The sequence below is a fragment of the Giraffa tippelskirchi genome, chromosome 12 (genome assembly GCF_054371585.1).
Source record: "Giraffa tippelskirchi isolate mGirTip1 chromosome 12, T2T-mGirTip1v1.2.pri, whole genome shotgun sequence".
Classification (NCBI taxonomy): Eukaryota; Metazoa; Chordata; class Mammalia; order Artiodactyla; family Giraffidae; genus Giraffa; species Giraffa tippelskirchi.
The window spans coordinates 127849260-127875628 of NC_137286.1; the positions used below are offsets into that span (position 1 = coordinate 127849260).

The 26369-nt window shown below is 34.8% G+C and overlaps 1 long non-coding RNA gene across 2 annotated transcripts in view; it reads left to right on the forward strand.

Moving 5' to 3' along the window:
• Positions 1–26369, forward strand: part of LOC145529451 (uncharacterized) — a 144715-nt gene that overhangs the window by 62793 nt on the left and 55553 nt on the right. For both annotated transcript variants that reach the window (XR_014071244.1, XR_014071243.1), the window contains exon 2: positions 21577–21630. This is a non-coding gene — a long non-coding RNA (uncharacterized LOC145529451). The remainder of the gene's footprint in view (positions 1–21576; positions 21631–26369) is intronic.

Consider the following 26369-nt stretch of genomic DNA (forward strand, 5'->3'; position numbering starts at 1 on the left):
ATCTCAAATGGAGTTTTTTTGTTTTTTTTTAAATCAGTGGAGACCAAGAACAAATATATCTTGGATACTATGAATGTGAAATGTTTATGAGACCTCTTACAAGAAAAAAATACAGCATAAATTATATAAACTTGTTTGGCTCATTTCAGTGTAACTAAATTAGACCTTCTATAATCGTGTAATTCCAAAAAAGATTCTTATATCCATCCAAGTTATTTTTCAGCAGTAACACTTTCCAATATACAATTTTTGCTGACAACAACATACTTTTCATTTGATCTCTAATTTCTTAGGGTTGAAAAACATCCTTACCATGTCATTCAAAACAATTGCATACACCCACAGAGAGCAAACTCTGAATGAAATGGCATGACCTACTAGCCTTATCAAAAATCTGCTATCTTAGACTGACATTAGTGGCAGCCACCATTTAACTAGGTCAGTTTCTAAGGGGAAAATAAAGTGGAAACAAAAATTGTCCAATTTTTTATATCAGTTGAAATGTTGAGTGTGATTGGCAGGAGAAGCAGATTCAGAGTAGTGATTCAATAAATGGATTTGTCTAACTTGACCCTGAGCACTCACTCTGGGTTACCTGAAAAATGAGCTACCTGGTGCTGGAGGAACAGCCTCACTGCCCCTCCCCCCATCCTCAGAAGGGAACGCACTTAAGATAATATCTCCGTTGGATTTTTAGTTAACCCCACACTGGAACATCCCACCTTTGGCACAAATTCTCAAGAATAGAGCAGCTGGTGTTGTCCAAAAATCTCTTAGACAATTGACACTCCATAGTTGGACTGTTTGCTGTCCAATTTTAGACTGCTTGATGTCACACAGTTCAATTTTTATTCCATTTAGCAAAGTTATTTTCACTCCTATGCCGTAATGGGGAGCAATATGGCAGCAGTAGTAGTTCCTGCACTGGGATATAAACCCAAATCTCCTCTGCCTATGTCACAATAGACACAGACATAGGAACCCATAAGTGATAAGAAATCAATAGCTTCTGGACATTCATAGATGGAAAAAAGAATTGTTATTTTGACCTGCCCAGATATCCTTGAATCAGAATTTAAAGATTAAAATAAGGATATGCATCTCTCTCTCTTCATCTATTCATCTACATTATATAAAATATACATTTATATGTATATTATTATTTATCATATAAAACCTTTGAAAGTATTATGTGTATATTTTGTATATTTAAATAGTTTTGGATATATAGATGTCACACACATGTATACACTTATTGGTTTCCCAGGTGACACTAGTGGTAAGGAACCCACCTGCCAATGCAAGAGACCTAAGAGATGCAGGTTCGATCCCTGGGTGGGAAAGATCCACTGGAGGAGGTCATGGCAATCCACTCCAGAGAATCCCCATGCTTGGAGAATCCCCATGGACAGAAGAATCTTGTGGGCACAGTCCACAGAGTTGCAAAGAGTTGGACATGACTGAAGCAACTGGGCATCAATATACATTTATATAAAATATTCTCATACTTTGGTAAAACATTAATAAGCAGAAAGACAATTATAGCTTATGTATTTGGTGTTTCCTTGGAAAATCCCAATTTCAAGTCTACCTTTGTTTCCTCTGATTTGGAAGTCACCCAAGACAAAAGGCTTTGTATCCAGAATCATTTATCAAAAATTGTTAGAGGCAATGGTTCAATGATTTGATGTTCCAGCTTCCTGAAAATGTAGATAACAGTTGGGGCAAATAGTAGGCTAACTAAAAAGATGAAAAGCAAAAACTGGGAGGTGAGATGTCTATATGCACTTTGAAAAATACTGATATATTCTTGGAAATCTAGAAGGTCATAGGCAGGTACAGAATTTTGTGCAAGCTCAAGGCCTGGACATGTTTAGGAAACACCTGTAAAAGACCTAAGTATCACATCTATTTGGCCTTGAGCCTCTATGCAAGCAGGAAGTGAAAGCTAAGGCATAATTGTTATTCATCTGGTTGAGTGTTAAAGTTCAGTCAGTTCAGTTCAGTGGCTCAGTCGTGTCCGACTCTCTGCGACCCCATGAATTGCAGCACGCCAGGCCTCTCTGTCCATCACCAACTCCCGGAGTCTACCCAAACCCATGTTCATCGAGTCGGTGATGCCATCCAACCATCTCATCCTCTGTCGTCCCCTTCTCCTCCCGCCCCCAATCCTACCCAGCATTAGGGTCTTTTCCAATGAGTCAACCCTTCGCATGAGGTGGCCAAAGACATACCATAAAACATAACACAGAGCACCTTGGCAAGCACTGGAGATCTATTGGTTCCACGTGTTTAACAAATTTAGTAGTTAAACGACCACTAAAATTACTTAGTTCACATATGACAAAGACTGTAGATTTTGCAGACTAAATTTAGTAAAGTCACTAAACAAATAAATAATTGAAATTGTCAGAGAGATTAAGGAAGACCTAAAAAATGTAAAGACATGTCATGTTGATGGATTGGAAGGTTTGATATTGTTAAGATGGTTAGCCATCTTCCCCTAACTTATGTATAGATTCATTGCAATCCATATCAAAATCCCAGGAGTCATTTTTATAGAAATTGATAAACGTATCCTAAAATGTATATAGTAAGGCAAAGGACACAAACAGTGAAATCAATCTTAAAAAAAGAACAAATTTGAAGAACTCATACTTCCCTGGTTTCAAAAGTTACTACAGACTTACCATTATCAACATAGTATACTTCTGGCATAAGGATAGACATATAGATCAATGGAAGAAGAATTAAAATCCAGAATAAATTCTTGATATCTTTGAGAAATTGATTTTAGACAAGGGTGCCAAAAAATTTAATAGGAAAATAGTCCTTTCTACAAATGGTTTTGGGACAATTGGATATCTCCTTACAAAAGAATGAAATGGAACTTCAAGCTCACTCTTTACATAAAAATGAGCTCAAAATGCATCAAAGGCCTAAATATACCTCTTATGAGTGCTAAGTCATTTCAGTTGTGTCCAACTTATTGAGACCCCATGGACTGTAGACCACCATGCTCCTCTGTCCATGGGATTCTTCAGGCAAGAATACTGGAGTGGCTTGCCATTTCCTCCTCCAGGGAATCTTCCTGACCCAGGGATCAAACCTGCATTTCCTGTGGCACCTGCATTACAGGTGGATTCTTTACCACTTGAGCCACCAAGGAAGCCCTCAAAAAGCAACTCATCCCCTTGCGACTGGGGCAGAACTCGAACCTGAAATCTTCTGATATACCTCTTAAAACCAGAGAAATCATAAAAAGCAAGCAAACAAAGAAGTCTATATGACTTTGAATATACAATGAATACTTATGTATGATATATAAAGCAAGAGCAAAGGGAAGAAAAACTAGGTAAAGCAGACTTCATCAACATAAAAATCTTGTGGTTTAAAGAACACTGTCAAGTAGTGAAAATACAATTTATTATGATGGTTGAAAAGGTTTACAAATCTTATATTTGATATTTGAGTCTGGTACCTAGAAGATTAAAAGCCAAGAATGATGAGTAACCCAGTGAAAATTTGAGCAAAGGTTTTGAATGGCATTTCTTCAAAGAAAACATGCAAATGGCCAAAAATACATGAGAAAACATTAAATATAATTAGCCACTTGGGAAATGCAAATCAAAACCACAGTAAAGACAACCCCTGGGATGGCTATAATAAACATATAAAACACAAGTGCTGAGGAAAATGTAGAGAAATTGAAACCCTCCATATATTGGTTACAATATAATTGGTACAGTTATTTGAAAAACAGGCAGTTCTTAATAGAAATTAATAGTTAAATAGCTACTACATGATCCAGCAATTCTACAACTGGGTACACTCCTTCCAAAATTGAAAATACATGCTCATGTGAAAACTTGGACATGAATATTCATAGCAGCATTATTCACTATAACCAAAAGTTGAAACAGCCCAAATTTTCTCAGTTGCTGAATAGGTAAACAAATTGTGGTATTCCTGTGCAATGGATATTTTTTTATCCATAAAAAGGAATGAATTACCAATAAAGGATGCAACACCAATGAACCTTGAAAATATTATACAAAGTTAAAGAATCCAGACACAAAAAGCCACATGTTGTATGACTGCATTTATGTTAAATGTGAAGAATCCATGTAGACACAAATTGGATTCATTTTTTCAGGATCTGGGAGTGGTGAGTGAGGTATGATTGAGAATGGATATTCTGTTTCTTTGCGGGATGATAGAAATACTCTGAAATTAGATAGTGATAATGGTTATCCATCTGTGAATATGCTAAGAACCACTAAATTTTACACTGTAAAATTCAATTTTGCAATGAAAATTGAATTATGTATTAATTTAACAAAAGTACTGATGCCAGAAAGACTGACTCTGGCATTCAATATGCTGTGATATTGGCTACTATTTATCATCTGTCTGCTAAAATTCTGCATCTGCAACATATCAGAACATTCTTTATAATATTGTTAGGAATATATGAGATAATACACATGTTTTTTTTACCATACAATGGTTATGAAATACAATAGAATACAATAATTATGGATATTTATTGTAATTTTAATGTGTTCCATCCTTTCCATACCAGCATTACACACATTGAATAATGTTATACTATCATAACTTACTGAGGAAAGTACTATTATTAATCTCATTTAATGGATAATAAAATGAGGGGCAGAGATTTTAAGGAAATAGCCCAAGGTGACTCAAGAGGGTGGAAGAACTCGGCTGTAAACGTGAGTAACCTAATCCCACTGTAAGGAACTACACTGCCACAATCTTGATTCCATGCACAATGGGCATTGCTTCCATGGAGAGGATAAAGGTTTTTTCTTTCAGTTCAGTTCAGTTCAGTTCAGTTGCTTGGTCATGTCCGACTATTTGTGACCCCATGGGCTGCAGCACACCAAGGTTCCTGTCCATCACCAACTCCCAGAGCTTATTCAAACCCATGTCCATCGCATTGGTGATACCATCCAACCATCTTATCCTCTGTCATCCCTTTCTCCTCCCACCTTCAATCTTTTCCAGCATCAGGAGACAGTACTTCTCAAAGGTGGCCAAAGTATTGGAGTTTCAGCTACAGCATCAGTATTTCCAATGAATATTCGGGCTGATTTCCTTTAGGATTGACTGGTTGGATCTCCTTGCATTCCAAGGGACTCTCAAGAGTATTCTCCAAACCACAGTTCAAAAGCATCAATTCTTCGTGCCCAGCTTTCTTTATAGTCCAACTCTCACATCCATACATGACTACTGTAAAAACCATAGCCTTGACTAGATGGACTGCTGTTGGCAAAATAATGTCTCTGCTTTTTCATATGCTGTCTAGGTTGGTCATAGTTTTTCTTCCAAAGAACAAGCACTTTTTAATTTCATGTTTGCAATCACCGTCTGCTGTGATTTTGGAGCCCCCCCAAAAAAAATAAAGTCTCTCACTGTTCCCATTGTTTCCCCATCTATTTGCCATGAAGTGATGGGACCAGATGGCCATGATCTTAGTTTTCTGAATGTTGAATTTTAAGCCAACTTTTTCACTCTCCTCTTTCACTTTCATCAAGAGGCTCTTTAGTTCTTCTTCACTTTCTGCCATAAGGGTGGTGTCATGTGCATATCTGAGGTTATTGATATTTCTCCCAGCAATCTTGATTTCAGCTTGTGCTTCATACAGCCTGGCATTTCTCATGGTGTACTCTGCATATAAGTCAAATAAGCAGGATGACAATATACAGCCTTCACATACTCCTTTCCCAATTTGGAACCAGTGTGTTGTTCCATGTCCAGTTCTGGCTGTTGCTTCTTGACCTGCATACAGATTTCTCAGGAGGCAGGTAAGATAGTCTGGTATTCCCGTCTCTTTAATAATTTTCCATACTTTGTTGTGATTCCCACAGTCTAAGGCATTGGCACAGTCAATAAGGCAGATTTTTTGGAACTCTCTTCCTTTTTTGATGATCCAATGGATGTTGGCAATTTGATATCTGCTTCCTCTGCCTTTTCTAAATCCAGCTTGAACATCTGGAAGTTCACGGTTCATGTACTGTTGAAGCCTGGCTTGGAAAATTTTGAGCATTACTTTGCTAGTGTGTGAGATGAGTGCAATTGTGCGGTAGTTTGAACATTTTTGACATTGCCTTTCCTTGGGATTGGAATGAAAACTGACCTTTTTTCTGTCCTCTGGCCACTGCTGGGTTTTCCAAATTTGCTGGCATATTGAGTTCAGTACTTTCACAGCATCATCTTTTAGGATTTGAAATAATTCAACTGGAATCCATCACCTCCACTAGCTTTGTTTGTAGTGATGTTTCCTAAGGCCCACTTGACTTCACATTCCAGGATGTCTGGCTCTAGGTGAGTGATCACACCATCGTGGTTATCTGGGTCATGAAGATCTTTTTTGGATAGTTCTCTGTATGGTTGCCACCTCTTCCTAATATCATCTGCTTCTGTTCTGTCCATACCATTTCTGTCCTTTGTATCCATCTTTGTATGAAATGTTCCCTTGGTATCTCTAATTTTCTTGAAGAGATCTTTAGTCTTTTGCATTCTATTGTTTTCCTCTATTTCCTTGACTGATGACTGAGGAAGGCTTTCTTATCTCTCCTTGCTATTCTTTGGAACTCTTCATTCAAATGGGTATATCTTTCCTTTTCTCCTTTGCCTTTTGCTTCTCTTCTATTCACAGCTAATTGTAAGGCCTCCTCAGACAACCATTTCGCCTTTTTCCTTGGGGATGGTCTTGATCCCTGCCTCCTGTAGAATGTCAGGAACGTCTGTCCATAGTTCTTCAGGCACTCTATCAGATCTAATCCCTTGAATCTATTTCTCACTTCCACTGTATAATCATAAGGGATTTGATTTAGGTCATACCTGAATGGTCTAGTGGTTTTCCCTACTTTATTCAATTTCAGTCTGAATTTCACAATACGGAGTTCATGATCTGAACCACAGTCAGCTCCCAGTCTTTTTTGCTGACTGTATAGATCTTCTCCATCTTTGCCTGTACAGAATATAATCAATGTGATTTCAATATTGACCATCTGGTGATGTCCTTGTATAGAGTCTTCTCATGTGTTGGTAGAGCGTGTTTGCTATGACCAGTGTCTTCTCTTGGCAAAATTCTGTTACCCTTTGCCCTGCTTCATTCTGTACTCTGAGGCAAAACTTGCCTGTTACTCTGAATATCTCTTGACTTCCTACTTTTGCATTCCAGTCCCCTATAATGAAAAGAACATCTGTTTCGGGGTTTTAGTTCTAGAAGGTCTTGTAGGATATCATAGAACCATTCAACTTCCACTTCTTCAGCATTATTGCTTGGGGCATAGACTTGGATTACTGTGATATCTAATGATTTGCCTTGGAAATAAACAGAGATCATTCTGTCGCTTTTGAGCTTGCATCCAAGTACTGCATTTTGGAATCTTTTGTTGACCATGATGGCTACTCCATTTCGTCTGAGGTATTGTTGCCCACAGTTGTTGATATAATGGTCATCTGAGTTAAATTCGCCCATTCCAGTACATTTTAGTTCACTGATTCCTAAAATATCAATGTACACTGTTGCCATATCCTGTTTGACTACTTCCAATTTACCTTGATTCATGAACCTAACATTCCAGGTTCCTATGCAATATTGTCCTCTATAGCATCAGACTTTACTTCCATCACCAGTCACATCTACAACTGTGTGTTGTTTTTACTTTGGTTCCATCTCTTCATTCTCTCTGGAGTTATTTCTTCACTGTTCTCCAGTAGCATATTGGGCACCTACTGACACGGGGATTTCATCTTTTAGTGTCCTATCATTTTGCCTTTTCATACAGTTCATGGGGTTCTCAAGGAATACTAGAATGGGTTGCCATTCCCTTCTCTAGGGCATCTTCCCAACCCAGGGATAGAACACAGGTCTTCTGCATTGCAGGCAGATTTTTTACCATCTGAGCCACCAGGGAGTAGAAAATAAAGTAGAAATTGAATAAAAAAACAATATAAGAATGAAATATTTTGAATAGAAAGAAACTATAAACTTCCAAATTACATTTCAGTTTTCTGAATCACAAATGTGATAATAAATCAAACTGTTGAAGGAAAATTCTTACACAATGGAGTACTGACACTGATTTCATTTCTAGGGTTCCTAAGAGCTCTGGTACCACAGTCCTTTATATCTCAGTGCAGAAAGGAATTCAGTGATAGGCAAAGCAATAGATTAAAAGTGATGTATTAGAATAGAATGCTTATAAGGTTTATACGAAATCAGGTAAGCATTGCCCTGCCTCAATTATTCAGTGCATGTGTGCTGCTATTTTTATGGTCAAAGGATGACAGAGGAGAATGAGAAGACCTTTTTTGGCTTTCTTGAGTAGGCATCATGCTTCCATTACTTCCCCAGGTTGGGCAGGGGAATTTTCTTGTCCCTGTATGGTCAGGCCAGGACTGCCATAGCACTTTGGACAAATTCTTTCAAGTCTCAGTGTAATGAGGGTCTTTCATTTTGAAAAGACACCTTGTCCATAAATGTTTTTTGTGTGCACAGAGCATGTCCTGGGGGTCATTAACTTAATGACACCAATGGGCAAGCTGTAGGCCTTATTCTCTACTATTGGTTTATTGTTTGGGAGCATTCTACAAAGAACATGTCTTAGGGGCAAAGGAGCATGTTTTGGAGGTCTGTAACTCACTGAGCTCACTGGGCAGGATGTAGGTCTCATGCCACCATTGTTTTATTGTTTTGGGACGTGTCTCATGCTTCTGTTGGATGGTTTGTTGTTAAGCAAATTAGCTGGATTTTATTGTTAAGCTAGTCAATCTGGCTTTGATGCCAAGCAACTTGTTCTGCTTTAGGAATCAAGCAAGCCCACATTATTTAAGGATTTTCCCATTGCTTTCTTGAGTGATCATTAATCTTACTGTAGTCTCCCCAAAGCCCCCCTAAAGTTCCCTCTCTAGCTACAACTCCCTAATGGGGTTTCTAAGCCAACTATTTGCGTATCCTATTCTATCCCTCTCAGTACCATCTGTTTGAAATTTTGTTTGTTATCATTTCTTAAAAGGTCAATCAATTTACCTCTAGAAACAATATCAGTAATAGTACAGATGTTGTGGCAACTAATTAACACAAGCACAATCTTTCTTGAACTTGAATCTCTTTAATAATTTGCAAAGCATATTTTACATACTGACAACTATCCTCTTTCTTAATTATATTGTACTGAAATAAAAATTATTTTCAAACAAGCTGTTTGTAATAAGTCAAACTACTAAAACTTTTAAATCTCAGTTTTCAAATCTTTAAATTAGTGTCAGTCATATTTATTTTGCAGGATTGTGTGAACAGCTAAAAAGGAATTCACACATGGCAAATAGTAGGCATAAAATGGGCAATTATTAAAAAAAATTTCTATATTATAATACCTCAAATATTTTAAAGCATTCATTTTGCACCTTAATTTAATAGATACATAATTATATGTGTGCATGCTCAGTCACTTCAGTTATGTCTTATTATTTGTGACCCTCTGGAAAATCCCATGGACGGAGGAGCCTGGTGGGCTGCAGTCCATGGGGTCACTAAGAGTCGGACCCGACTGAGCGACTTCACTTTCACTTTTCGCTTGCATGCATTGGAGGAGGAAATGACAACCCACTCCAGTGTTCTTGCTTGGAGAATCCCAGGGACAGGGGAGCCTGGTGGGCTGCCATCTATGGGGTCGCATAGAGTCGGACACGACTGAAGCGACTTAGCAACAGCAGCAGCAGCAGCAGATGGACTGTAGCCTGTCAGGCTCCTCTGTCTCTGGGATTCTCCAGGCAAGAATACTGGTATGGGTTGTCTTGCCCTCCTCCAGGGGATCTTCCTCACCCAGCGCTCAAACCCGCGTTATGTCTCCTGCATTGGCAGATAGATTCTTTAACACTAGCACCACCTGGGAGGCCCCAGATTTATAATTATAAATAGTTTGATATTTTATATATATAACTATATATACATTTTATAGTAAGTAAAAAGCATACAAAGGAACCAAATGTTCTACTTTTAACTGAAACATTTAAATCTACATTTAAATTAATTTTGATTTAACTTTACCATATTTGTCCAATTCTACACTAATAATGTATAGAATAAAAGACTTTAAAAATAATAATTTAGTAATTTTTTTCCAGCCTTATATAGGATGTGAAATGTCTATGTGGATCCAGAATTAATGTTAGATGGGCAGATGTTTTAAAATCACAATTCACATTTAGATGGAAAAATTGAGAATGTGTTCAGTAGTGCAAAAGTTGTTTCTTTTAGATGAAAATATTTAACAACATTGCAAAATATACTTTTCGTAGGTGTTCAAGAGTAATTCTTTCCATTCTATATAAAATAAAAACAAAATAAAAATAAATAATAGACACTACTTATAAACCACAATTTATCTCAATAAGAAAATTGCATGAAAATGCTTGATAATAATCTGAAATTTATGCCTATCTGGGAAGTTTGCAAAGTTGGTTAAGAGCAAAATTAAAAAGAAACAAAAGCAAAACCATGAGTTTAAGCTGTTGATCAATAATATAGAACAACAACAACAAAAAATAACTAACACTTGAAACAACAAAATACCACTCATTTATGAAGGTTGATAACCACTAGCCACTGAGAAAAACCGAAGAACACAAGCAGAATTCAATCACAAGTCTTACTGAAGTTATCCGTGGGAGATCTGCCCTCCAACAGTTCACAGCAAAGGGATTAAATTAAATGAAATTTAAGGAAGTTTACAGGAGCGTTGATTTATGGCTATACATATTACATGTCAGTCAGGTATTTAGCACCTATATCAGAGTGACCCCAAGAAGAAAGGGGGGATCCAGATAAACAATGAATAAGGTAGTTCAGAAACTTACAACATCCTGGGGACAATAGGAAAACAAAGGTAAACTACTTTGTTTCACTGTTGGTGATGAAACTAACCTGTGTATTCCCCTGCTATTCTAAATTTCCTCAACACCTCAACCAGGCATAACTGTCCTAGGATGTCAGCCACCATTTTTGTAAACACCAAGTTTTAATGAAATGGAGCACAGCTCATTGATAAATCAACATTTTTTAGCAAAATATTTGAAAAGTACAAACATAGCCATTGGAAATGAGCCAGCACTTTTTTCCCTTTAGTTGTCAGGGAAGGATATGCCTTATGCAATTTTGTAGTTGCTGTAGTATCTTGAAGAATTTTTTCTTTTATAACCAAACATATTACAAATATATGCTATTCCAGACTGATATCATAATGATTTCATGGGTGATATACATGGGTGTGTTCAGTTCAGTTCAGTTCAGTGGCTCAGTCATGTCCAACTTTTACAACCCCATGGACTGCAGCACGCCAGGCATCCCTGTCCATCACCAACTCCCAGAGCTTGCTGAAACCCATGTCCATCGAGTCAGTGATGCCATCCAACCATTTCATCCTCTGTCGTCCCCTTCTCTTCTTGCCTTCAATCTTTCCCAGCATCAGGGGCTTTCCCAACAAGTCAGTTCTTCGCATCAGTTGGCCAAAGTATTGGAGTTTCAGCTTCATGGTGTGTATATATGGGTGTGTATATGCACGTAAAATTATTTACTTGTTTGCACGTGTGTGTGCTATTGTATCTGACTCTTTGCAACCCCATGGACTATAGCCTGCCAGGCTCTTCTGTCCTTGAAATTTTTCAGGCAAAAATACTGGAGTGGGTTGCCATTTCCTACTCCAAATACTTGTTTAGAACTGTTATAATAAAGCTTAAACTTATTCATTGCACTCTTGATATACTAATTAATTTTTTATATTGGTATCAGGTAACATTTCAAGCAGAAGAAATGTTTTAGCATTATGCTATTTACTCATTTTTATAACTTCATAGGTATGTATTTTATAATTATAATATTTTATAGTACTGAATAGAGTGGTTGCATTTACTATTATTTTTTAGTACTCACAACATCAGCCTGGTGATTATTTTAATTGGCGAAGTTTCCAAGATTTAATTTCATGTGTATAGGCAATAAAGTAAACATCTTTGTTTCCTCATGTTTAATACTTTGTGTCTATGACCAGAACTACACAAGGTTTTGTGTTTTTCAGGACACCCTTTCTCTGAACTACTAAGTTGTAGAAAGCAAGCAAAGACTGGGTGTTTTTGTGTATGTGAAAGTGTAGCTGTGTCTGTACATTTCTGTGTGTCTGATTATCCAAGACCTCCATAACAGCTCACTTGTATAACATCACATGCATTTACAAAAATACAAGGAAGAAAGAACACTGTCTTTCCCAAAATGGTAGAATCAGAAGTCTTCCCAATTGCCTCTGACTCCTTAGCTTTGCTATGGACAATTGACTTTTGCTTTAAGTAATGGAGATAATACTTAAAAGAAAGTGGTCATCCATCCATGCTTGAAAGATTCACTGGAACCACATTGCTAGCTATGAATAGATAAACACACTCAGTGGAGTTTGCAGTGCTAATTAAAAACTGTTGATTGGATTATTTCGAGTTTTCTGCTATAGTATGTAGGTCTTAGTCGAGATCTGCAAGATATTTAGTTGTGGTATGCAAGCACTTAGTTGCTGCTTGTGGGATCTTGTTCCCTGACCAGGGATTGAGCCTGGGTCCTCTACGTTGGGAGGGTGGAGTTTTAGCCTCTGGACCACCAGGGAATTTCCTTCACCAGTCTCTTAGCAATCCTTTCTGTGTTGTTATTTTCAGGTTTTTTACTCCACTACTGCTGTAAGTTCTCAGTTGAATTCTTGAGCCATCCCAGGGCTATTTTCTTGCATGGATAGCTGTCTAACTGTTCTTTATCATGAGGAAAAGAAGCTTGGTATCCCTTATTCTGTCATCTTGTTGACATTTCATTCTTGGGATCCAAGGTCTATTGATATATTTAATTTTTTTGTTAATTACAAGATTGTATATGTTTGTCACAACTCATAGAACTGTGTGTGTAAAAGTTAGATTTTATTGTATGTAAAATATGTCTCATTAAATATAATGTGTAAGGTCCCTTGAATTTACCAAATTTCATTTATTCTAACTACTAAGTGGGGTCCTAGATAGAAGTGATTTTTCTTATGCAAATGCTAAAAGCTACATAAAACTTCATTGTATGATTGACAGAAGCCTGCCCTTGTAGTTGAATATGGTTACTGGAGCGAAACACATACATGCAAGGTTGCCAAAAATGAGCATTCTCAAGACACATTGAAACTAATAGTGCCACGTCCTCACACAGAGAAAGATCAACTCAGAGATTTTATTTTATATATTGTTGGGAAATTTGTCCTTTGACTATCATCCATTTTATACATGAACCATTAAATTTGCTAATTTCTCAGTGTAAGGGTAAGAGGGCAGTACCTTCTTTGTCAACTATGATTAACTCCCAAATGCTTCAGTACAGGAAAATGTAAAATGTTAATTTCATAAATGCATGTAATGCATGTTTGATTTTATGCCACTTTTTTCTATCTTTCCATGGAAAACTCACTAGAAAAGAAAAAATATGGTGGGTTTAAAAAATCACTTTCTAAATGTTATATAACTTTTCCTTCAGAAAGAATTTTGATGGCATGTTAAAACAGTATAACTACAGAATGAGGATTTTAAGAACTGCTCAATATCTTTATGATATAGGTAAAAATAACATTGGAGGTTAAAGAAAAGAAAAAGAAGGTAATTAGATTAAAAACTTTTTTATTATTATAATGATTGCTTTTTGTCAGTTACTTTATTATTTTTTTTTTGCATTTAGAAAATTTATATTTTCCCTTTCTAGTCTCACCAGTATCATAATCACAAGTATGAGCTTCTCTGAGAATGTCCAAATTTTAATAATTTCCCTTATTTATGATCTTTTATCATGACGTATGTTAAATCAACATATTCTTAATATTCTGAATGTTTGGAAAATATGTAGTGAGATAAGTTAGGATTTTTCTATTTTACTGTCTGGTAACATTGCTTTTAGGACATTGTCTATAAAACTCTGGTCAACTTTGATGATGAGAGTATTCAATAGTGATTATTTAAAATGTACATGTCTTTTAGTAGGTAAGACCAATAAAGTTGCTTTAGTAAGAGTAAGAAATAGTCAAATCAGACTTGAAATAATAGTGCAACAATGTTTTGTTGGAATGTGAGACAGCTAATCTTAAGGGTTTTCTACATATTTAAGTATAAAAATCCTTCATGCCTTAAAAAGCTTAAGAATAATCAAAGTTAATCAAAGTTAATTTGATTATAAATTTGATTAATAATCAAACATAATCAAAGGTTAAGAATAATCAAACGGGATAATGAATTGTCCATCTAGAGCCCAGTACTCACATATGAGAACACAAACACATTCCATTTGTATACGCTTTCTCTTTTCAATAAAATTTATAGTCAGTTTAATGCTTGTAAACAAGAAAGTTTATGCTGAAGTATTTGAACAAATGGAGCGCAATAATATTGGGGGTATTCCCTCATGAGTCTCCTGCAATTCCATGAGGTGGCCTGTTTGGTTTTGTTAGTAAAATAAAATAGGAGAAGGAATAGAAGGAGGATTTAGAAGGAGAGGATAGACAGGAATGAGAGGATGTGCGGCATAATTTGGGAAGGAAAGACGGAATATTAAGAGGCAATCAGCTTCTACTCACGCTCATCGGTTATCAGAGAAAAGCGAGTTCATACTTCCATTTATGTGTCTGTCCTTCCCTGGATTATTCCTCAGATACTAAGTTCTTCTTCACAATGGTTTAAAGATTGCTCTATTTGCATATTATTTTGAATCTAATATTAATCATGCATATTTCTGTACACCAATTATTTACTTGGTTTATATACAGTCCCAACATTTAGTATAAGTTATCTTTACCTGATTTCTTGGGTATTAAATGATTTTGTTGTTGTTCTAGTTTGCATTTCCAATGTTTTAAAGAGGTTGAGAGTCTCTTTATGTGTTTATTTGCTATTTATAGTGGAGGTCTCTCAGTCATGTCCGACTCTTTGCAACCCATGGACTGTAGCCTGCCAGGCTCCTCTGTCCATGGAATTTTCCAGGCAAGAATACTGGAGAGGGTTGCCATTCCCTTCCCCAGGGAATCTTCCCGGCCCAGGGATTGAACCTGGTCTCCCGCATTACAGGCATCTTCTTTACCATCTGAGCCACCAGAGAAGCCCAAAAATTCGTGCTTAGTTGCTGTCATTCTGACTCTTTGCAACCTATTGAACTGGACCCATAGCCCTCCAGGATCCTCTGTCCATGGAACCTAGACATTTATTTATAATTTATATAACCTGGACATTATTGCTATTTATAATGTTCTCTAAATTATCTGTACATGCCTTTTTTTCTGTTTGTATTGATTTGTGTACTACAAATTGTTATGTAGTAAATGGTAGTGATCCTTCATTTTATATATTATATATAAAATATATATATTTTATAACAAAATTTATTTTATAATAAAATATATATTTTTTATAACAAAATGTTTTGTTTTTTATATATTATATATAATATATATATATATATATATGTATATATACAGGCCAAAAAGTTTTTCTGTAATATCTTATTGAAAAACCTGAATGAACTTTTTGCCAAAAAGTAATTTACTCTGCTGTGTATTGTCATTCATTGTCCTTATATGTATTTTGAGTAATCTTAATGTAGTTATGGTTTATGTTTTGTTTTGACACAACACCTATTTTAGAAATAATTCTCTAACACAGAATTTTAATGACATTTCCTACACTTTCTGATCCCAGTATCCAATATTCATACTTTAGTCTTAATCAATTTAAATTTATTCTTGTGCCTCGATAGATAGTAAGTTATTTTCGTTTCCTATAACTATTTTACACAGGATAGTTTTCTAATTGTTGGTTTAATGATATTTTCCTACTGAAAAATGATATGGATTACTTTTTCATGTGATTACCTGGAACATTTGTCTGTTTTCTGTTGTGAGGATTTTATTCAAGTAATTTACTTTTGTGAGGGGACATTAGCCTATAGGAATTATTTTTATACCCTGGTACAAATTCTAGGAAGTTTTAAATTCTATAAATACAGTGTCATTAAATGAAGTTTTTTAAAGTGTATTTTAAAAAAATTTAATACAATATTTTGACAATCATTGCTTACAGTATCTTGTATAAGAAATATTTAAATAACTTCTAGGTTGCAATGATGTTTTTGTGTGTGTTCAACTGGAAGTCTTAAATTTAAAATTTTAAATCTTTGCATTTAGGTCTCTAATACATCTCAAATGTTGAATAAGGTATGAGGCAGGTTTCTTTTTACCATATGAATATTCAGTTGTGCCATCACTATTTTATTAAAACAATTCTTCTCCTAATAAATTGTTTAGCACTTTCAAAAAAAATCTACTTGTTTTTTAAGTATTTTTTCTTATGTAGGCTCTACATTCTGAGCCATTGATTTAGTTTTCTTCCTTTATGCCAATGCCACATTCTCTTGATTTCTATAAATTTATAACTAGATTTGACACTAATGAAATGAAAGTTCTTCAACTTTGCCCTTTTTTGTTTTGGTTTTTGTTTTGACCTCCTAGATCTTTGCATTTCTGTGTACATTTTAGTGTCAATTTCTCAATTTGTTGCCACTGTTCAGTCGTTAAGTCGTGTCTGACTCTTTGTGACTTCATGGACTACAGCACACCAGGCTCCCCTGTCCTTCAATATCTCCCAGAGTTTGCTCAGATTCATGTCCATTGAGTTGGTGATGCTATCTAACCATCTTATCCTCTGCTACCCCCTTCTCCTTTTGCCTTCAATCTTTCCCTGCATCAGGGTCTTTTGCAATAAGTCAGCTGTTCATATCAGGTGGCCAAAGTACTAAAATTTCAATGTGCTGCAACTACATATCATTTTGGTAAATCATCTAATATTTAAACATTTTAATTAACTTGCTTGAGTTTATGACTTTCATCTTTGAAAAATATTAACAATAGTATAATTAACAATCTTTCTGCCAGTCTCCTCCTGTCTTTATCTCTCTTTATAGACTGTGAGTAGTTGTTATCCTGCTATACTAGAGTTCTCTGGAGAAATACAATCAATAGGATGAATACAGAGATTTTAAAAAAAAAAAGGTGTGTTATAAGAAAATGATTTACACAATTATGGAGGCTGATAAGTCCAAAACCTGTAGTATAGGTCCACAGGTCAGAGACCCAAGAAAGCTGATATTGCAATTCCAGTCCAGTGAAAGTCTGTTGAAGAGTTCCATTTTGCCTATGGAAGCTGGATTTTTTTTTTTTTCTATTCAGATCTTCAGCTAATTTTGAGGCCCATTTATGAACAATCAGCTTACTTTTTTTTTTTTTTTGGCTATGCTGCATGGCTTGTGGGATCTTAGTTCTCCCACCAAGGATCAGACCCATACCCTTGGCAGTGAAAACACAGAGTCCTACTCACTGAACCTCTAAGGAATTCCTTCTGCTTACTTAAAGTTCACTGATTTAAATGTCAGTCTCATCCAAAAGCACTCTCCAAGTTGATACATAAAATTAACCATCATATCTGCTTTATCATCTGTCACAGTTTGCTTTCTTACATTTTTCCCATCTTAATTCTTTTTTGTTTCAGATAATCTTTTGATTTATTCTCAAATGTACTGATAATTTATTCTGTTGAGTCTAATATGCCATTTAGCTCAGCCAGTGAAATTATAATAAAATTTTCCGTAAACAAATTCCTAAAAGTAAAACTCTTTGTGATTTAAATTTATGTATTGTAATTGGTAATTACTAATGTTTGTCTTGGAATCTGTGAGCATCATGGAATATCCCTTTTTTTTCATTTCATCATTTGGGTTCCTTACACTTAGATGGAAAAATCAGATGGCCCTGATTTCAGGTTTTACTCACAAAGACAAATGCTAGCACATAAAATGCTCTCTTATTTACTCATAGTTCACAAAATATATTATTAAGCCTTCTATATCTTAGATAATCTTTCCAGAAAAACATTTTTCCAAAGATACATATTATTGGAAAGAGTTTTCATTTCATCAGGCATATTTCCAAATGGGAAATTAGACAAACTAAGCAATAACCAAGATAGCAAAATAATCTAAGAATTTGTCTTCATTAAAATGCTGTGTCAGGTGAATGGCAAAGAAGAAAATGGTAATTTACAAGTGGAGGGGATTCTCTGTTAGCTCAGATGGTAATCTGCCTGCAATGCAGTAGACCTGAGTTTGATTCCTGGGTGGGGAAGATCCCTGGAAAAGGAAATGGCTACCCACTCCGGTATTCTTGCCTGGAGAATTCCATGGACAGGGGAGCCTGGCTGGCTACAGTCCATGTGGTCTCAAAGAGTTGGACACAACTGAGAGACTTATACTTCACTTTTTTCACTACTAGTAAAATTAAAGATTTTAAGTTTTGTAGCAAATTATAGCGTGGAGAGTCCTGAGTACAGATAATCTTCATACTTGTCACATTTCTACCACCAGCCAAATCTAATATTGAATTCTCATTCAACTGTTGGTTATTCATAGCTTCAGCTTTTCTTATAGGCCAATAGTGAAATCTTGCTAAGAACAGGATTAATTACAAAAATGAGATACAGATGCCACTAATTTTACCTCCTTTGCCTACTCTCAGTTCAGTTCAGTCGTTCAGTGGTGTCTGACTTTTTGCTACCCCATGGTTTGCCACACATCAGGCTTCCCTCTACATCACCAACTCCTGGAGCTTGCTCAAACTCATGTCCATCCAGTTAGTGATGCCATCCAACCATGTCATCCACTTTGACCACTGGTAAACTGTTTTCAGGTTGATCTTGGAAAGATTCTGATTATACAGCTCATATAGTCACATCACTATCCTAAACAAGCTTCTAGGAATGCCTCCACATTCTCCCATCCTCACTAAGAAATTGTTCTGCTAGATTACTCAGACTTTTGTTGTTCAGTCGCTCAGTCGTGTCCAACTCTTTGAAACCCCATGAACTGCAGCATGCCAGGCTTCCCTGTCCTTCCCCATCACCCAGAGTTTGCTCAGACTCATGTCCGTTGAGTTGGTAATGCCATCCAACCATCTTTTCCTCTGTTGTCCCCTTCTCTTCCTGCCTTCAATCTTTCCCAGCATCTGGTCTTTTCCAGTGAGTCAGTTCTTCACATTGTGTGGCCAAAGTTTGGAGCTTCAGCTTCAGCATCTGTTCTTCCAGTGAATATTCAGGGTTGATTTTCTTTAGGATTGACTGGTTGTATCTTCTTGCTGTCCAAGAGACTATCAAGGGTCTTCTCCAGCACCACAGTTCAAAGGCATCAATTCTCAGACACTCAGCCTTTTATATTCTCCAACTCTCACATCCCTACATGAATACTGGAAAAAACCATAGCTTTGACTAGATGGACTTTTGTAGGCAAAGTAATGTCTCTGCTTTTTAAAATGCTGCCTAGGTTTGTCATTTCTCAGACTAGTCTATATTTTTTTAACGTAGGTAATTCATATTGTATTGGACTATATTAAAAAAAAGACCTTGGAAATTATTTAATTTTATTTAGTTAAGAATTTAATAAAGCAAAAAGTGAGACAAAGGAGGAATCTTTTATTTTTTTTAAATATGGACACATGATTTTAATGCAAACAAAACTGACATTATTAAGATTGCAAGTTTAATATGAGCACAATGAAGACATTATGATACCAGATTGTATTTTTAAAATTTCATTTAAACTTATAGTGGAGTATTAGTAGGGTTTCTTAAGTCAAACCATGGAAAGTAGTCAGGAACCTAATAATACTGAAAGGCATTCAGTTTGCCTTTCAGTATTATTTCTCCCTTTGTAATAATTAGGGGCATTTCAAAGCTACTGCAACTTCATGCCAAAACTGAAATAATTCTGACTCTTACCTACCTGAGTCCCTAATAATATATGAAATTGTTGCTAAAATATTTATTTCCACCATCTATAATATGAAAAAATGTTCTAACACTTACTGATAATTTATGGTGTTCAAATGACCATTTTGATGATAGCATATGATAAAAATTGTGACATTACGATAGTTACTAAGGAAAAAACATCACATTAAAAGCAAATATTATGGTTTCATAAGTATTGAAATGCATTTTGAAGAATTTATGTGGAATGACATCAATTTGGAAACTATCTGGAACGAACCTATATGCCTTTGAAGCTGGGATTTTAAATTGTAAGTAAAGCATAATGTGGTCACTATTAGAAAGGAAAAGAAACATTTGCATGAGTGTAAGATGATTTAAATGTTTGTCAGTCTTCTGCTCTTCCATTTAGATTTGTTCAAAAGTAATCATTATTATCATTCCATAAAGATGATGAAATTAGGCAATAAAATTTAAGCACTGTAATTTTAAAATTATTTTTATCCATAAGAATTTTAAAATATTCACAGTTTCTTTATAACTCTTCCTCAGCTCAACATTGTGTTAATCAATAATATCAAATAATTTCATTATTGGCTTTGCTTCAGAATATCTATATGGCTTTCTCCCAAAAAAGCACTCAGTGATTTTTTTTTTTTTTTTTGCTTTACCCACTGAATTCTGATACATTTATAAAAAGCATTGAAAATTTGTCCTGAGAATTAGAAAGAGACTGTCTGTTAATTATGTCCTTGAATGACTAATACATAATATCAAATTGATGCAGAAAAAAGAAGGGAGCAATAAATAAAGGAGCATTGTGAGTAAAAAGGGGCTTCATTAAACAACTAGAAGTAATTTGCCACTTATCATGAAATTGCATGATGAACACTTCCAAAATTAATAGTGAGCAAAAGTGTTATTGAAAGGTCTTTTAAGTGTTCTTTACAATGACTAGATAGTAATAGAGTGGAAATTACCCAAAAGAGTTATAATAATAAAGCATACAATGTGATTTAATTTGGACTTTTATGAAATAAATTATGTGGATGATATTGACATTAAAAACTAATTTGGAAAAAAGATATTTTCTATGAGTCAGAATTATATTTAATGGTTTACAATTTCTCAGAAAACAAGAAGGCATAAAAATTAGAGTAAATCACTGACAAATATTTTAACATAATAAATCAACTCAGGTAAATCATTTTAAGCAAATAATCTCTTGAGGAATATGGATAATTTTTCTAGAAATCCTCCTTATGGGATATGTTATGTTTTTCTTAAGACATATATTTTGAAATCATAGTTAATGAGTATAAATTAACCTTTTAACTTTAACCTGTAGTCCAAAGTTAAATGATAATTAGCATTATGAATCAATGGTGCAAAGTTAGGGACAATATTGTGTATCAAGATTATGTAGGAACAGTTACTTTATATATTATGAATGTATATAAACTTAGACAATAGATCACCATTAGGAATGTTAGAATGCAACAGGTGCTGAAAACTGATTAAAATCTCTATAGCCAGTCTAAAGTATTATTCATGCATTTTTTCCAGTAATTTTATTTTATGGAAATTAACTATTTTTCTTCAATTTAGCAATATATTTTAAAATGAAAAAATAGTACTGTTGTAAACCAAATAATTTTTTTTTTCATTTCCTCTGACCAGGTTGCAGAAGACCAATTAACCAGAAATATGTTACAAAATCAGAGTGATTTAATGGTAAGCAATCACATTTTTTTACTTTAAAGACGTTGGCAAATGAGTGAAAATTTATTATTTAGTATAATTTGCATTCTGTTTGGAGGAGCAGAATGAAAGAATTTCACAGAGCAGTTTGAAAAGATTTAGAATTTCAATATTTATGATGATTTATGAAAAATATATTTTTGTGTGTCTTTCAAGAGAGCTATGTTGTTTGTTTAAATAAACATAATGCTAAATTAAGGGCATTGTGTATGTCCTGTTAGCTTGCAAAAAGAAGGAAAAATCTTGAATTGGTATTTTTTATTTGGATACATTATTAAAGAGAGAGAGTATAGGATAATTTAAAACAGTGTAACAAATCTGAAATGTCAAAATAAATGACAATTTTCTCACCAAGCAGGAGAAATCAGAATCTTGACAAATGATCTGTGTGACTATGTGTTATAAAATCTAACAGTTAAAATTTGCCATAGTATTTTCATATATTTGCAAATATACGTTATATAAGTTTTATTCTGGGGATACACACAAGATTAGTAGTCTTTAAAACCAAAAACAATGAAAAATAGTTAAAAAATAAATATTTACAAACATAGAATCAGTATGTTAGTCATTCATTCATTTAAGCTGTTCATTGAGGTTCTACTTATTATGTTCCAGATATTATTGGTCATATGGCAAAATACAAGAAAAGAAAGTCTCTTCTGTCTTGCACTCTACCATATGCAGCAAGATCCAGATGATATACAAATCGCTATTCAATGTGGCAAACATTATTAATAAATTATATATATATGCACATATATGATACATGTATATACATGTGTTATATGCATAACGGAGTATGTAAAATTGTGTAGAGACATATACATATATATAATATAGCAGACATAATATGTTATATATATTATAATATTAATTAAATTTGCTTTTGAGCTGTACAAATATCTGTGAAGAGTAGAGACAGCAAGTGCAAAACAATTTTGAGTTGAGAAGCTGTGTGGAATTCTTAAAAACATTAAGTAAATCAATAAGGAGCAGGAAAGCCATTGAAGATTTCTGTGCAGGGAGTTCAGTGGCCTTGCCTGACTTAGAATTTTGAAGTAACCATTTGGCTGCTATACAGAGAATAGTCTTTGTGAAGTTGGTAGACAGGGATGAAGGCAAGGTCACTTTGGAACTATTGTAGTATTCCAAAAATAGTATTAGCTATTTATAATGGAAGTGGTGATAGAGAATGATATATGTATTTTAGATAGCTTTGAAATGTTTTGTGATGGGTTACATGAAATATGTAAAAAAGGAGTCAAGAATGACCAGTTTATTTAGCTTGAGCAAAACAAAGTAAATAATGATATTAATTTTTGAGATGTATGAAAAATAGGGGAGTGGCATATCACAGGGATTATTCAAAGATTCAGTTGAGGACACTTTTATTTAGTATTGCTTATTTGCAAGGGTAATTAACAAATTGTGAGGAAAGCACACACCTCTGAAAATCTGTTTCCAGAGGAATGTCAACCACCAAAATTTTTTATTTGAAATTTTCATAGTGATGACTCAATGAGTATCATCAGAAAGTAAATATAATTTTTACACAAAGTATTTTATTTGGCATGATTGTTTGTTTCACCTCACAAAATCCTTATAACTGAATGCTTTTCTCAGGTGTATTTTTCTTTCAAAATATTTGTGTGAAGTAGTCTATGTAAGCACCAAAATTCATAAAATCAGAAATATGAAACAAAATAATTTTTCACATAGCTTAGATAGGCTACTTTTAAAATCAAAATAATCAAATGTGAATTATGTAGACTGTTTTCTGTTTAGCTAAATTATTATCATCATGTTGTTAGTTCAATGGAAATATTGAGACATTAGTTGTGAAACCTATAGCCCAAAGACTCTGTACTTCAAGTTGTTGTAGAAAATAATGTTGAATTCCCAACACCTCTAACCATTTCTCTTCTGAGGCATTCATGGACATTGCTTAGGCAGCAACCTAGCCAGCCCTGCAAGTATCGTGATTGGTTTAATCCGTTTATTATTTTTCCCTTTTTGTTTTTTTCCAAACTTTAAACTTTTTATTGTGTATTGATATATAGCCAATTAACAATGTTGTAGTAGTTTCAAGTGAACAGAGAAGTGACTCAGCCACACATATACATGTATCCATTCTCCCTCAACCCCCCCTCCCATACAGGCTGCCACACAACATTGAGCAGAGTTCCACGTTCTTATACAATAGGTTCTTGTTGGTTATCCATTTTATTTTATTTTATTTTTTTTTTTTTTTTTTGCATTTCTTTTTTTTTTTTTTTTTTTTTTATAAATTTATTTATTTTACTTGGGGGCTAATTACTTTACAATATTGTAATAGTTTTTGCCATACATTGACAAGAATCAGCCATGGGTTTACATGTGTTCCCCTTCCCGAACCCCCCACCCACCTCCCTCCCCCTCCCATCCCTCTGGATCATCCCACTGCCCCGGCCCCGAGCCCTTGTCACATGCATCGAACATGGAATGGTGCTCTGTTTCACATGGTTATCCATTTTAAATACAGCAGTGTGTACATGACCTTCCCAAAGTCCCTAACTATTCCTCCCCCCCCAATCATAAGTTCATTTTCTAGGTCTAATGCACTTATATTTATCCTGGTATTACTTGAAGCTGGGGGGTGGGGGGTTGGTGGTTGTTGTTGTTGGTGGTGGTGATGATAAGGGAATAGGGGAGTGGAAATTGGCAAAAACACCTCAGGAAACATAATGTCCTGGGTCTGCTTCTTGTCCTTTGTCAGCCTGAGATTCTTTGGAGAAGTCTCTTTGGATTCTTTGATCCATAAATTATCCTGAGGGATGTGTTGTTTCTGGAATAGAAGCAGAGACCTTGGAATCTAATTCTACCTCTTAGAGACTTTTGAATAGTCTTCAAGTTCTTATCTTTATTCTATACCCAGGCTTTGTATCATTCAGTGAATACAAATCTTGAAGTTTTCTTTAGTTTAAGGGTTAAAATTATTAAACTGCTTTCTTGTCATTTCCTTTGGGAAAGAGCTTGATATTCAGTGTTTCTTGTTGGCTAATTCTTCATTTCCTTTTCATCTTTCTGAAATTGGTTACATGCCTTGTTCTCCAGTTAACTTCCATTCAGTTTTACTTTAGCCATGTGCTTTTGAAGCTTTTTATTATGTACTTTCATTTTGGTGTGGCTTTGAGAGGAAGAGAGGATTAAAAAACTCCTTAAAATTAAGTAACTAGAAGTGCCTATTAAGTGCTATTTATGAAGCATTTAGTAGATTGGCAAAAAGAATTAAGGAAACATTGTTACTATAAATGGAAAGCTATTTCTTAAAGTTAGACATTCTCAAAATCAGTTCAGTTCAGTCGCTCAGTCGTGTCCAACTCTCTGCGACCCCATGAATTGCAGCACGCCAGGCCTCTCTGTCCATCACCAACTCCCGGAGTCTACCCAAACCCATGTTCATCGAGTCGGTGATGCTGTCTTAATGGTGTAATTTAATCATGTACTACAGATTACAAGCCATGGAAAATCATGTAGTAAATCACTAATAGGATTTTATCTGTTTCACTGATTTCAATTTCTAGAATTCATTATGCATTTTTTTCATGATTTCTCTTTAAAGTAATAGGAAATAAAAATGCCTGCCAGGAAAGAATATGAAATGTTGGATGGTGCTGCTAAATCTAATTTCAATTTTGAATACTTCATTGTTGAGTATTTATGTGATTTGTGAACTGCAGCTATATTGGAAATTAAAATGGAACCACTTTGGCAAAAGAGCTTCCTTATTTTTTATATATTTGTGCATATAGGTTAAATTAGTTTGGTGACCATGCCAAGACAGAATACAAAATGAGACTGTTTATGAACTTCAAGTGAACCAAGTATGCTGATGTAAAAGGTCAATTAAAATTATATATAATAAGGAAAACTGGTGCTGTGAGAAAGCCAGAGTCAGATTCATTCTGGCTGCAGTGGTGGTGAATGCTTCCTCCTTTTAGAAGAAAGACTGGCAAAATTTCTAGTAGCATTGCGTGCCAAGTATATTTTGGTTTTGGTTTGAGTGGTATTGTTTTTAGCTACAGTGGAAACAAAAACGTTAAAGATTCACAGTAAATGACTTGTACAAAACCTTCATGGTAACTCATAGCAAAGGGAACACAAATATATAGATACTGTTGATGTCATTGTCACATACAATTCCCTGTGACTAAGTCAGGATTTTAAGTTCTGTTTGTATTTAAAAAACAAAAAACAAAAAAACAGAAGACAAGCAATGACCCTCCCAGCTTGTCTATCAGAACAAATCCATAGAAGTCACAAGTTTAGGATTGCCACTTTGAATCTTATTTTTCTTTCTCTTCTTGATTATCTTCTCTTTTCTCTAATGATTCAATATAAAACATTTTAATGGACAACTGGTCTTTCAATTTTTTTCTCCTAAGATCCTTACACCTAAGAGTCATCAGATAGGAGACTAATTTTTCAGATGCTGATGAAGCTGAAATATTTACACACAAATTAAGTGGAAAAGCCACTGTGTTATCTGAAAAAAATTTTAAAAGCATGTAATGGGATAGGTTTTCATGAAATATGACTGAAATACAATGAAAACTTTTATCTAAATACTTGTCTGAATGATATAGCCAGTGTGATTTCCAAACTCACAAAGACTACTATGCATCCTCTGTCCCATCAGAATAATCAAGAAATGACCAACAAAAAGAATA